Source organism: Hemitrygon akajei, chromosome 27 (assembly GCF_048418815.1).
Source record: "Hemitrygon akajei chromosome 27, sHemAka1.3, whole genome shotgun sequence".
Lineage (NCBI taxonomy): Eukaryota > Metazoa > Chordata > Chondrichthyes > Myliobatiformes > Dasyatidae > Hemitrygon > Hemitrygon akajei.
In genome coordinates this window covers 52260104-52275078 of record NC_133150.1, presented here as the reverse complement: position 1 = coordinate 52275078, position 14975 = coordinate 52260104, and the positions used below count along the sequence as shown (strand labels likewise).

Genomic DNA, 14975 nt, shown 5'->3' with positions numbered 1-14975 from the left:
TGCCCGCAGCCCTTGTCCTGTCTGTTCCATAATGCCACCCCCACACCGCTCAATCTTTCACTACCTCACTCTCACAGTCGGCCTCCGGCAGCCTCAGGACGAGCTCCGTGAGGTGAGTAGGAAATCGCAGCCACCGCTACAACCTGGTCACCTCTGAAGCTGAGGACCGCAGATGTTTCCATCGAGTGGCTCGTCTCAAGGCTGCAGGACCGGACGGCATCCCAGGGCGGGTACTCAGAATTTACTCAGCACAACTGCAGGTGTGTTTACCGACATTTTTTAATACATTTTCTACATCGCTACAGATAAAAAACCCAGATCGAAATGAAGAACATTAATACAGTGCAAAAATAAACATACAATAATAATATAATACAAAAGAAGATATTTGAGAAAGCACCCAAATTGAAGATATGTAAAATTAGTATCCTCCCCAAACCCCGCAACAAAAAAGAACTCCAGACCAACCACAACACAATCTAGAGAGTATAAATCAGGACATTCAAACCCCCAAAACTGTAAATACACTTAGCAACAGAAGATATGAATGCCTACTTCATTAAAAAAGTTGAATTTCCCCATGGGGATGAATAAAGTATCTATCTATCTATCTATCTATCTACTACCAACAAAAAAGGAGCTGAAAGCAAGGGACCGAAAAAAAAACTTAGTTAAGAGGAAGGTTATGAAAGTATTCAATAAAAGGTCCCCAGACCTTATGGAACTTTGTATCCGAATTAAGAACTGAATAATGAATTTTTTCAAGGTCTAAGCAGGACATAATATTAAGCCATTGAGCATGCGTGGGCGGGGCAACATCCCTCCATCTAAGGAGGATTAAACGTCTAGCCAGGAGAGATGCAAACGATAATATTCGACACTTAGTCGAACTCAGACATAAATCTGTCTCACCCAAAAAACCGAACAAAGCAATTAAAGGGTTAGGTTCTAGGTGGTGATTCAGAATATAAGATAACGTTATGAAGACATCTTTCCAAAATTTCTCCAAGCTAGGACAAAACCAGTACATATGAATGAGAGAGGCCTTCGCCCCTTTTGCATTTATCACAGAGAGGACTAATGTTAGGGTAAAATCGAGATAGTTTAGATTTAGACATATGGGCTGTATGAACAATCTTAAACTGCAAAAGGCAATGGCGAGCACAAAGAGAGGTTGAATTAACCGATTTGAGAATCGAGTCCCAAGTAACATCAGATAAGGAGATATTTAAATCATGCTCCCAAGCCATTCTAATTTTATCCACAGGGACACGCTGTAAGGATGCTAATTTATCGCAAATAAATGATATTAAACCTTTACCTAGTGGATTAATAGAAAGAAATAAATCCATAACATTTTTCTCAGGCATTTCAGGGAAGTTAGGAATTAAAGGATTAAATTAAAGGTCTAATTTGGAGATATCTAAAAAAATGAGCATTGGGCAGATTGAACTTAGCAGAGAGCTGTTGAAAAGATGCGAAGCGATTATCAATAAAAAGATCTTCAAAATGTCTAATGCCCTTCCTATACCAATCATGGAATGCTGAATCATACGTAGTAGGTAAAAAAAGGTGATTACGTAAGATAGGGCTAGAAAAGGAAAAACCATGGAAACCATAAAACTTCCTAAACTGAGCCCATATACGCAAAGTGTGTCTAACAAGAGGATTAACAATTAATCTGGGCAAACTACTAGGGAGTACAGAGCCAAGAAGTGCAGAGATAGATAAATCCTTAGTGGAACTCAACTCCATTGCCACCCAATTAGGGCACTCGGGTTGGCCATGGAAAAAAGACCAAAAGGTAGGACAATGAATATTGGCTGCCCAATAATATAAACAAAAGTTAGGTAAAGCCATGCCACCCTCTTCTTTAGATTTTTGGAGATAAACTTTATTAATTCTAGAGCACTTATTCTTCCACAGATATGACAAAATAATAGAGTCTAAGGAATCAAAAAAAGATTTAGGAATAAAAATTGGGATTGATTGAAATAAATATAAGAGTTTAGGGAGAACATACATTTTAACAACATTGATACGACCTATCAAAGACTTAGAGGTGACCATTGTAACAGACTCTGTTTTATAGTATATGAAAGATTGGCAAAATTTTCACGAAAGAGATCTTTAAACTTCCTTGTGACTGTAATCCCAAGATAAGTAAATTGATTATGAACTACTTTAAAAGGGAGATCACGAAATGTTAATTCTTGTGCTTCTTTATTAATTGGGAAAAGTTCGCTCTTATGTAAATTAAGTTTATAGCCAGAGACCTGGCTAAACTGATCAAGAAGTGAAAACATTGGAGGTAAGGATGTAGACGGATTTGAAAGAAAAAGTAATAAGTCATCAGCATAAAGAGAAACTCTATGCTCAACAACCCCTCTCCAAATCCCGGTCAATTCAGGACAATTTCGAAATGCTATCGCCAAAGGTTCTATAGCCAAATCAAAGAGAAAGGGACTTAAAGGGCATCCCTGGCGGGTGCCATGTTTGAGGTTAAATAACTGGGATTTCTGAAAATTAGTCAAAACAGAGGCAGTAGGACACAAAATACAGCAATTTGATCCAAGATATAAAACTTTGACCAAAGTCAAATTTTTCTAAAACTGCAAAAAGGTAGTTCCATTCTATACGGTCAAATGCTTTCTCCGCATCGAGGGAAATAACACATTCAGGAATCCCAGTTGGAGGTGAATATAAAATGTTAAATAAACGCCGAATGTTATAAAAAGGAAGACGGTTTTTAATAAAACCAGTTTGGTCATCAGAAATAATAGAGGGAATAACAGTTTCTAATCTATAAGCCAAAACTTTGGCCAAGATTTTACCATCAACATTAAGCAAAGAAATCGGCCTGTACGAGGAACACTCTGTTGGATCTTTACCCTTTTTTAATAAAAGAATAATAGATGCCTCATTAAAAGAGGGTGGCAATTTACCGTGATTAAACGAGTCAGATAATACTGAGAATAACTGAGGAGAAAGAAGTGAAGAGAATGATTTATAAAATTCTACGGGGAACCCATCAGGTCCAGGAGATTTCCCTGAAGGCAATGCAGAAATTGCAAAAGATATTTCTTCTGATGATATAGGCGCATTAAGTTTGGCTTTAAAATCAGATTAAAGCAAAGGAATATTCAGATTATTTAAAAAATGATCAACAGAGATATTGTCATTCAAAGATTCAGAGGAATAATGTCGAGAATAGAAATTTTTAAATGCGTCATTGATTTCTAAGTGATCCGATGTAAAGTCTCCATTCTCCTTCCGGATCTTTATAATATGTTGTTTGGCTTTGGAACGTCTCAGCTGATTGGCTAGAAATTTACCAGATTTGTCACCATGAATATAGAAGCGACTCTTACTTTCAAGAAGTTGGCATTCGACAGGTTGAGTAGACAGAAGATTAAATTTAGTTTGAAGTTCTACACGCTTCTTATATAATTTAGGATTCTTAGTTTGAGCATATAGTTGATCCAGTTCCTTAATCTGATTAATGAGGTCTAATCGATCTGCACAGGACTTTCTATTAAGATTTGCTGTATAGAAGATTATCTGACCCCTCAAGTATGCTTTCATGGCATCCCAGACAATCTGGGATGACATTTCAGATGATGTATTGGAGTTAAAATAAAAGGTTATCTGATCCTTAATAAATTTTAGAAAATCATCTTCGATAATAAAGTCGAGTCAAAACGCCAGTGTTTATTCCTCTGAGGGAGACCAGGAAAATTTAAAGACAAAGTAATTGGGGCATGATCAGAAATTAGTATACTCTGATAGTCACAAGAATAGACAAATGGAATAAGTTGATTATCGAGTAAAAAGTAGTCAATTCTAGTAAAGGTATGGTGAACGTGTAATAAAAAAGAATAGTCTCTCAGTAGGATGAAGGAAACGCCATATATCAGAGATGCCATAATTAGAGAGAAAAGAGTGAATAGCTAAGGCAGATTTAGTAAGTAGTCTAGTAACAGAGGACGAACGATCCAAATTAGGATCCAACCAGCAATTGAAATTGCCACCCAGTATAAGAGAGTATGAGTTTAAATCTGGTAGTGAGGAGAAAAAACGTTCAAAAAAATTAACATCGTCAAAATTGGGAGCATACAGGTTTGCTAGTACAACTTTAGTATTGTATAATTTGCCAGAAACAATAATAAAACGGCCATTTGTATCAGATATCTTATTATGGAGTTCAAAAGGAATATTTGAATTGATAAGGATGGAGACCCCCCCTAGCTTTGGCAGCAAAGGATGAATGAAAATGCTGACCCGCCCACTTTGACAGAAGCCGAGAATTATCAAAACTACGAATATGAGTTTCTTGAAGGAAAGCAATGTCAGCTTTGAGTTGTTTAATATGCGAGAATACCTTCCTTCTTTTAACAGGATGATTCAATCCCTTTACATTCCAGCTCACAAATTTAAGTGAATTAATCATTATCAATTGTTAGTGCATAGAAGGTAGCAGGCATATAAAAAATCAAGCAGTACAATAACAGTCTGGGAGCAAAAATGTAAACATAGATCCGTAGAATCAAAACAGAGACATGTCCTGAATAACAAAGGAAAACAAAAGAAACAGTGAGTAGTGTTGGAACTGGAGAACCCACCCCCTCTTGCAACCCAAAATTAGACGGCTACCTAAAAAAGCAGCTAGCTCTACCAAAAAAATTAACCCAAGTATGACTTCCAGTTCTGTGTTGTTAACAAAAGTTCCATATAAATAATATAACAAATAATAACTAATTTATGCACTAGAAAACAGAATTATAAATAGGAACATCTTCAACAGAAGTATAAAACTTAATATAAAGAAAATCAGAAGAAGACTAAAACTAACCTACTCGCGAAAAATTATAAAAGATTAAAAGAAAAAAAAAGGAAGGGAGAAAAGGGGGAAATTATAAAATTCAAAGAGAGTCCTTATCAACCATTTACAGAAAAAAGAAAGCAAAACTTAAACTATGAATCAACCAACATGGAGGCCTTCAATAAGAACTCCAAGCCTCCAAAACAAGTTAAGGACAATTGTAGTTCTCTATAGATACGGTTATACAAAAGTAGAATAGATTACACAGGTAAAATCTAAAAGTTCGCAGGGAAACATTAAACTTAAATTATCTATTTAGAAAAATGCACCAAGTCCAGGGAGAGATTGACTACAGCCCTTAGAGTTTCAATAGATAATGACTGAGTTATTCAAGCAAAGTCTGAGTTCGGAAAAAAACAGTTTTACTTCGGGAAGTACTTATCAACCAATTTAGAAGGTCAGGCTGGTTCTGAAGAAGACGAGGTGGCTGGAAGACTTCCAACAAACGCCTCAGCCTCCTTCACTGATTTAAACCACTCATAATCTCCGTAAGCGTAATTCGAAGATCGGCAGGGTTTCGAAGAGAGGGTCTGAATCCATGATCAAAAAGCACTTTCATTACACCTTTAAACTCAGCACGCATCTTCAGAACCTGGGGGGCAAAATCCTCCACAAAACGAATGACCGTATTTTGAAAGGCGAAAGTACCTCTGCGGCATGCCTCCATCATCAAACGGTTTTTCACCTGATATTGATGAAAGCATAAAATAATCGGCCGTGGGCGGGAACTTAGAATTGCTCGAGGAACATAGATCCTGTGTGCCCTTTCAAGCTCAGGTGGAGTCGGAAAAAATTCTTTCCCGAAAATCTCACAGAGAAACTTGGAAAAAAATTCAACGGGAGAGCCCTTTTCGGTGGCCTCTGGCAAACCAAGAATTCGTAGATTGCAACGTCTGCTCCAATTTTCAAGATTCACCATTTTGGAAAAGAGTTTACTGTTCTTTTCCTCCAGGTTGGAGCAGAGAGTTTCAAGATATTGAACACGGCGTTTTAAATCTTCAGAAGTTACGTCAATGCGAGATAAAGAGACACACAAATCTCACAAATGCGAGATTTGTGGAACAGAGAGATCTAGGAATAACAGTACATAGTTCCCTGAAGGTGGAGTCTCATGTAGATAGGGTGGTGAAGAAGGCTTTTGGAACGCTGGCCTTTATAAATCAGAGCATTGAGTACAGAAGTTGGGATGTAATGTTAAAATTGTACAAGGCATTGGTAAGGCCAAATTTGGAATATTGTGTACAGTTCTGGTCACAGAATTATAGGAAAGATATCAATAAATTAGAGAGAGTGCAGAGACGATTTACTAGGATGTTACCTGGGTTTCAGCACTTAAGTTACAGAGAAAGGTTGAACAAGTTAGGTCTCTATTCATTGGAGTGTAGAAGGTTGAGGGGGGATTTGATTGAGGTATTTAAAATTTTGAGAGGGATAGATAGAGTTGACGTGAATAGGCTGTTTCCATTGAGAGTAGGGGAGATTCAAACGAGAGGACATGATTTGAGAGTTAGGGGGCAAAAGTTTAAGGGAAACACGAGGGGGTATTTCTTTACTCAGAGAGTGATAGCTATGTGGAATGAGCTTCCTGTAGTAGAGGCCAGTTCAGTTGTGTCATTTAAGGTAAAATTGGATAGGTATATGGACAGGAAAGGAGTGGAGGGTTATGGGCTGAGTGCGGGTAGGTGGGACTAGGTGAGATTAAGAGTTCGGCACGGACTAGGAGGGCCGGAATGGCCTGTTTCCGTGCTGTGATTGTTATATGGTTAAATGTTCAGCATGATCATCCACTCTAGCATTAATCTGATCCAGTTTGACATTCAGCTGGTTGAAAGAAGTTCTAAATTCAGTTCTAAAATCCATTAAAGTATCTTGTCGATGTTGTTCCAGAACAGCGAGAATCTCAGCCGACAGAGCCATAGAAGCTTCCTTTTTCCCGGTTTTAGTACCTTTGTTAGCCATTATAAGATAGATGTGTTCGCAGGCAGGTAAAGGAGATCAAATAAAATACCTAACTAAGGTTTAAGAAGGAAGACACATAGTGCAAAGGTAGGAAGAATAACGGAACAAAAGTTTGGAGCAACTAAACAATCACCGTCTTACCGGAAGTCGTTTACCGACATTTTTAATCTCTCCCTTTCCCAGTGTGGAGTGCCCTCCTGTTTCAAATTATCCAACATCGTCCCTGTACCAAAAAAGGCCAAGGGAACGTGGCTGAACTACTGATGTCTTGACCCTTTTTCTTCAAAACATAACGATGGTCATTATGGCCAAAAATTTCTCCAAAAGGTAAGATCTTTGCCCCATATGCATTTGCAAACTGTAGTGTGGCTTTTTAAGGCGGTTTTGGAGCAGTGGCTTCTTCCTTGCTCCATATTAGTTTCTACATAGAAGAATACAGAGTACAAGAAGATATGTAAGTAAAAAGAAAAAAAATAAAATAATACCAAATACATTGTGTTAAGAATAGTTACAATCGCAAAACCCTGCATTAATAAAAATTAGATCATAATATTGAAATATAATTTTGTTATAAAAAATCTAAACCCACTACCAAAATCAGAGCTGTTAGGAAAAGCAAGAAAAAAGTGGGAAAAGCCCTTATATTATAAAATATTAGCCACCATTTGTACTTTTACAACAAATCAAAGGTTTTGAAAATAACTCAAGAATGATCCCCATGATGTATAAAAGTCTTGGCTAGATACAAAAAATGAACAACGGATCTTTTCTAAATTTAAGCATGACCTAACATCCCGTAACCATTGAGCATGAGTAGGCGGAACAGTGTCCTTTCATTTAAGCAAGAGTGCCCTCCTAGCTATAAGAGAAATAAAAGCCAAAATATGCAAATCAGGTGTCTCCAAAATAAAGTCTTTTCCTCCAACAATGCCAAATAATGTGGTCAAAGGGTTAGGCTTAAAGTTTACCTTGAATAGTACCGAGAAAGTTTGGAATACTTCCTTCTAGTATCTTTCAAGACTTGGACGTGTCCAAAACATGTGAATTAATGGAGCTTCTCCATTATTACATCTATCACAGAAAGGAGATATATCCGAATAAAAGTGAGATAGCTTATCTCCAGACGTGAGCCCTATGAACCACTTTAAATTGTAAGAAGGAATGACGGGCACATAATGATGAAGTGTTAACCAATTTAAAAATTTCATTCCAAGTTTCCTCAGAAATTGAAGTCTTTAAATCTTGTTCCCAAAGATTTTTAATTTTGTCTATAGGAGTGTTTCTCATTCCTAGCAACATACCATAAATATTGGATATTGAACCATTATAAAAAGGTTTCAAATTAAAAGTTAACATCTAATAAGTCCTTATCGGAACTTATAGGAAATGTATATAGTTGAGAATGCAGAAAGTCTCTAATTCGTAAATAACGAAACAAATAAGTTTTGGGTAAACTGTATTTCGCTGAGATTTGCTCAAACGAAAGAAGACTTCCTCCAACAAACAAATCCTGGAAGCATTCAATACCCAATCTATCCCATTCTTTGATAACTGCATTGGTCATCAAAGGCTCACCAGCACCTTTACTTCCTGAGAAAGCTGAAGAAATTTGGCCTGTCCCCTCAAACCCTCACAAATTTTTATAGATGCACCGTAGAAAGTATTCTTCTACGGTGCATCACAACCTGGTATGGAAGACCGGAAGAAGCTGCAGAAGATCATGAACATAGCCCAGCACATCACACAAACCAATCTTCCATCCTTGGACTCACTTTACATCGCACTCTGTCGGAGCAGTGCTGCCAGGATAATCAAGGACACGACCCACCCAGCCAACACACTTTTTGTCCCACTTCCCTCTCTGGGAGAAGGTTCAGGAGCTTGAAGACTTGTACGGCCAGATTTGGGAACAGGTTCTTTCCAACTGTGATAGACTACTGAACGGATCCTGACCCAGATCTGGGCTGTACCTTCCAAATATCCGGACCTGTCACTTGTTTTTTTTTTGCATTACCTTACTTTCCCTTTTCTATTTCTAATTATGATTTATAATTTAAATTTTTATCATATTTACTTCGATTTGTACTCTAGGGAGTGTGAAGTGCAGAATCAAATATCTCTGTGATGATTGTACGCTCTAGTATCAATTGTTTGCTGACAATAAAGTAAAGGTTTAAAAAAATAGTTAGAACAACTGGGACTAGATAAAGAAAATCTCAACAGACCAAATAATTTCCTAAATTGTACCCAGATCCTCAAAGTATGTTTAACTACCAAATTTTTAGTTAGTTTACTAAAAGATAAAGGGAGTGAGGATCTGAGAAGAGAAAGATAGAAAATTTATTAACAGAATTAGCTTCCAAAGTAACCCATATCGGACAGTGCTCATGGATAATATAATATGTCCAAAACGTAAGATTTCATATATTGACTGCCCAATAATAAAGCCTAAAATTTGGTAAAGCTAAACCTTCATTCTTCTTAGATTTTTGAAGATGAATTTTATTTAGTTGAGAATGTTTGTTTTTCCATATATAAGAAGATATCATAGAATTGAGAGTCAAAAAAAGATTTAGGAATAAAAACAGGTAATGCCTGAAAAAGGTATATAAATTTAGGTAAAATGTTCATTTTAATAGAGTTGGTTCGGCCAATCAAGGATAACGAAAAAGGCAACCAGTTTGATAATGTAATTTTTACAAAATTCAGTAAGGTAAGAAAATTTTCATTAAATAGATATTTATAATTCTTGGTTATTGTTACACCCAAGTAGGTAAATAGATTTCTTACAAATTTAAAAGGAAGGTTAGTATAAATTGATAACAATTTATTCAGTGGAACACCTACGCTCGGTCCGCCAGAGAAAGCAGGATCTCCCAGTGGCCGCACATTTTAATTCCACGTCCCATTCCCATTCTGATGTGTCTTTCCATGGCCTCCTCTACTGTCAATGTGAATCCAAACTCAGGTTGGAGGAACAACACCTTATATACCGGCTGGGTAGCCTCCAACCTGATGGCATGAACTTTGACTTCTCTAACTTACGTTAATGCCCCTCGTCCCCTTCTTACCCCATCCCTGACATATTTAGTTGTTTGTTTTTTTTCTCTCTCTCTCTCTGCCCATCACTCTGCCTGTTCTCCATGTCCCTCTGGTGCTTCCCCCCTCTCATGATCATTTCCATTCTCCAGCTCTGTATCACTTTCGCCAATCACCTTTCCGGCTCTTAGCTTCATCCCACCCCCTTCAGTCTTCTCCTATCATTTTGCATTTTCCCCTCCCCCCACTACTTTAAAATCTCTTACTATCTTTCCTTTCAGTTAGTCCTGATGAAGGGTCTCGGCCTGAAACGTCGACAGTGCTTCTCCTTATAGATGTTGCCTGGCCTGCTGTGTTCCACCAGCATTTTGTGTGTGTTGTTTGAATTTCCAGCATCTGCAGATTTCCTCGTGTTTGCTCTTTAAATTCAGTGGAAAAAGTTCACTTTATGTAAATTCAGTTTTTATCCTGAAAACTGGCTAAAACAAGAAAGTAGAGAAAGCACAGGAGGTAGTGAAGTCTCGACATTAGAAATAAAAAGCAAGAGGTCATAAGCATGAACTGAAACTTCATGAACAGTCCCTCTCATTAGAATACCAGTAACATCATTAGATTCTCAAAAAGCAATGGCTTTCTAAAGCCAAATCAAAGAGCAAAGGGCTCAGGGGACAACCCTGTCTAGTTCCATATTGAAGTTTAAAAGGTTTGGAATACTCAAAATTAGTAAGGACTCTAGCAGAAGGAGATAGATAAAGTAATTTAATCCATTGAATGAAATGGGGCCCAAAATTAAATAATTCCATTCAACCCGATCAAAAGCCTTCTCAGTATCCAATGAAATCGCACATTCTGCCATCTCCTTAGAAGGGGAATAAATAACATTTAATAAATGATGAATATTAAAGCGGGAATATCGATTTTTAATAAATCCCATCTGATCATCAGAAATGATAGTTGGTAAAATATTTTCAATCCTACGAGCCAGAACTTTAGATAGGGCTTTAGTATCAACAGTAAGTAAAGAAATTGGTCTGCATGAAGAGTGTGGGTTCTTATTCTTTTTAAGGATAAGTGAAATAGAAGCTTCATAAAAAATATTGTGGCAACCTACCCAAATTAAAGGAGTTCAAAAAATGCACATAAATGAGGTATAAGCAGTGAGGAAAAAGCCTTATAAAATTCTGCAGAAAATCCATCACGATCCGGAGTTTTCCCTGAGTGCAAGGAACGTACAGCCTCGGCAATTTCCTCATACAAAATAGGTTGATCCAACTGCTGTTGGTTACCAACAGAAAGTGTAGGAATGTTTTATTGATCTAAAAAAATATTTATTACAGTGTTATCTTTGGGAGGGTCAGAACTATAAAGTTTAGAATAAAATTCTTTAAAAATATTGTTTATTTCTAAATGGTCAGTTGTTCTATCACCATTGGCTTTACAAATCTCTTTAATTTGTCTTTTAGCTATAAAGATTTTTAATTGGTTAGCCAACAATTTACGTGTTTTGTCTCCCTGGATATAAAGTTGACTTTTATTTTTTAAAAGTTGAATTTCAATTGGATATGTTAAAAGATTATATTTAGTTTGAATTTCAACACGCCTTTTATATAAAGCAGGATCTGGAGCCAAGGCATATTTTTGGTCTAATTGTTTTAACTGATTAGCCAACTTAGTTCCCTCTTTATTAGCTTTTTTCTTGACACTTGCAGTATAGGAGATAATTTGACGTCTAATAGAAGCCGTAAAGGCATCCCATATAATAAGACTAGAAGTCTCTTCCAAAGTATTCTTGTCTCTCCAGAAATTTTAAGAAATGTTTATCAGGTAACAAAGTTAAATTAAAATGCCAAGATCTATTTATTTGAGGAAGACCAGAGAGATTTAAAGATAAAAGTACTGGAGCATAATCTGAAACAGCAATTCCTTTGTATTCACAGAATCGAACTAAAGGACTCATTTGACTATCAATAAAAAAGTAATCAATCCTGGAATACGTATGATGGGCATGAAAAGAAAAAATGAATACTCCCTATCTAGTGGATGTAAGAAACAACATTACCTCAACGATAGTGCATTTCATTAAATAAGATTGAATAAATAAAGCTGATTTGTTAAGTGTCGCTGTTTTAAAGGATGACCTACCTAAAACTGGATCTAACCAACAATTAAAATCTCCTCCCATCACCAATGAGTAAAGGCTCAAATCTGGCAGAAACGAGAAAAAAAAACTCAAAAAGTCCTGGATTATCTGTATTTGGAGCATACAGATTGGCAAATACTATTAATTTATTATCTAATTTTCCTGACACTATGACAAGACGCCCATTAGTATTAAACACTATGTTGGACAAAGGGAACTGTATTATCCATAAAAATTGAAACACCTCTAGACTTAGCCTGGAAAGAGGAGTAAAAATGTAGTCCTTTCCATCTACTGAAAAGACATCAGTTGTCATAATTGCGTACATGTATTTCTTGTAAAACAAAGTAATTGGGGCCTTAAGTTTTTTTTAATCTAGGCAAAAGTCTTATTCTGCTTCACAGGGTGATTTAATCTTTTCACGTTAGGACTGAGTAAGTTAATAGTATGACCCATTATTAATACTTCTTAATAGAGAAATTAAAGTAATAACCAGTAAAATGAGCATTAAAACCAAACAATAAGCCTTGAAATAGGGTATCCAAGCAACAGATTTGGCTAACATCACAAAACAGCTCCCAGAAAAAGACACCCCCCCTCCCCTCCCAAAGTCAGAAAGCCAGCCAAAAGAAAGCTGGCAGCTACTGCTAATGACATCACCCTCCCAAAACAACCTGCTGATTTGACTCCTAATTAATTCCGAGGTCAACTGTATTCTAGCTAGACTAAATAGCGGCTTGTGGCGACCCACTTCCGAGCACACTCGAACCGGCTCACAAATCGGCGCACGCCGGCATTGAGGCCGGTCCCAAAGAGGGCGCCAAGCATGCTTCACCAGCAAGGGGAAAAGCCCGCGTGCGGGATGGGGCTGTGAATACTCGCCTCCTACAGCATTCCAGCCTGGGGAGGGCGGGATCAGGAAGGCTTTAAAGCGAGGCCACGAAGTTCGAATAAATCTCTTTTGCAACTACAGCTCATCGACTACGTGTTGTTATTTCAGCGCTGCGTGTAGCACACCGCTACAATTGGTGACCCCGACGGCCCAAACGATATTTGGGCCGAAGATGAACAACGCCACATCTGTTCATGCAGTTTCATTAAAACTGCCAAGCTTCTGGACACTGCGACCTCACCTATGGTTCCAGCAAGCAGAAGCCCAATTCCACGTTCGGCAGATAACCTCAGAAGACACACGTTACTACTACGTGGTGAGCTCCCTCGACCAGGAAACAGTGGCCCAGGTTGAGGAGTTCATACAGTCTCCCCCAGCAGACGGCAAATACACAGAATTCAAAGCTTTGCTCATAAGGACTTTTGGACTCACGGCATGAGCGAGCTGCCCGCTTACTGCACCTGGATGGTTTGAGAGACAGACCGCCTTTGGCTTTGATGAACGAGATGCTGTCCCTGGCCAGAGGACACAAGCCCTGCCTCATGTTTGAGCAGGCATTCCTGGAGCAGCTGTCCGAGGACATACGCCTGCTGCTGTGCGACACGGATTTCAGCGACCCCCGGAAGGTGGCAGCCCGGGCGGACTTGCTGTGGAAAGCCAAGAAGGAGAGTGGGGCGTCCGTCGCACAGATCACCAGGCCACGCTCCCAGCAGCCTGGAGTGGCCATCACAATGCCCTGACCTCAGTCCGATGGAAAATTCGTGAGCAGAACTGAAAAAGCGTGTGCGAGCAAGGAGGCCTACAAACCTGACTCAGTTACACCAGTTCTGTCTGGAGGAATGGAACAAAATTCCAACAACTTATTGTGAGAAGCTTGTGGAATGCTACCCAAAACATTTGCTCTAAGTTAAACAATTCAAAGGCAACGCTACTAAATACTAACAAAGTGTATGTAAACTTCTAACCCACTGGGAATGTGATGAAAGAAATAAAAGCTGAAATAAATCATTCTCACTACTATTATTCTGACATTTCACATTCTTAAAATAAAGTAAAGATCCTAACTGACCTAACAACAGGGAATGTTTTCTAGGATTAAATGTCAGAAATTGTGAAAAACGTGAGTTTAAATGTATTTGGCTAAGGTGTATGTTGTTACGTACCAGTGGGTATCTTGTACCTGTCATGTGACCATGATGTAATTGAGGCTATGCTGGACATGAGATAATGGTGGAGTGACGTCATTTTCCTGCCAGTGAGACGACATGTGATAGTTTTTTTCAGCAGGGTATAAAAGGAGAACCCCGCCCCGTGACGGGGGCAGTTCATGGTTGAATTCGTTCAGTGACTCCATGTTGCTGTGTATTTCGATGTTATGATGCAGTTTCATTTAAAAGTGGAGTTTCACTTTTCTGTCATAAGTCTCAAAGGTTATTGCTGGCAGTTTTGCTACAATACTGCCAGTTCAGCAGTGGAGAGTGAAGATTCATCGAAGTTTGGAAATCCCGAAGGATCGGGAAAGTTGGTGTTGATGGTGAAACCGGTTCGACCTTTACTTAATCTTCGAGGAATTAGTAATGTGTGTCCATGTTAACTCCTGCTTTGCCAAAAGAGCAGAAAGAGTTGGATGCAGAGTTTCACCAAGGAAAGGTCAGTGCCTTTAAGCCGTTTCATTTTCTTCATCGTAAATCCTTTGATCAAAGCATACTTCGACTGGGATCAGTAGTAATGCCATGAAGGAGAACTTAAATTATTTCAGGAAAAGTCTCCCAAGCGACTGTGTAAACTTTGGATTTTCACATTAATACTTCTAAGAATTGTTTTTGCATTATCGCTTTAAGAACTGCTCAAGCTGCCGCACAGCAGCCGACTTCCAGTCAAGTTAGTCATTTGTCTACTTTTGGGTTTTTTGTAGCAGTGTTTAATAAATGTTTTATTTGTTATAAAAACATCTCAATTATATATTTATTGTTGCTGGATCATAACAATGTAAACTTCTGACTTCAAATGTACATACTATCAAACACACACACACAATGCTGGAGGAACTCATGGACCAGGCA

General features: G+C 38.1%; 1 long non-coding RNA gene across 2 annotated transcripts; it reads left to right on the top strand.

Annotated features, from left to right (window-relative positions):
* Window positions 1–127: 127 nt before the first annotated feature.
* On the top strand, window positions 128–14975 carry LOC140717400 (uncharacterized). 2 transcript variants are annotated; one of them, XR_012096537.1, is made up of 4 exons: window positions 128–260; window positions 7025–7168; window positions 11818–11922; window positions 13021–14975. It is a non-coding gene; the product is annotated as an uncharacterized lncRNA (long non-coding RNA). The 2 variants fall into 2 exon arrangements; XR_012096536.1 differs by lacking the exon at window positions 13021–14975 and having other exon boundaries at window positions 11818–12946.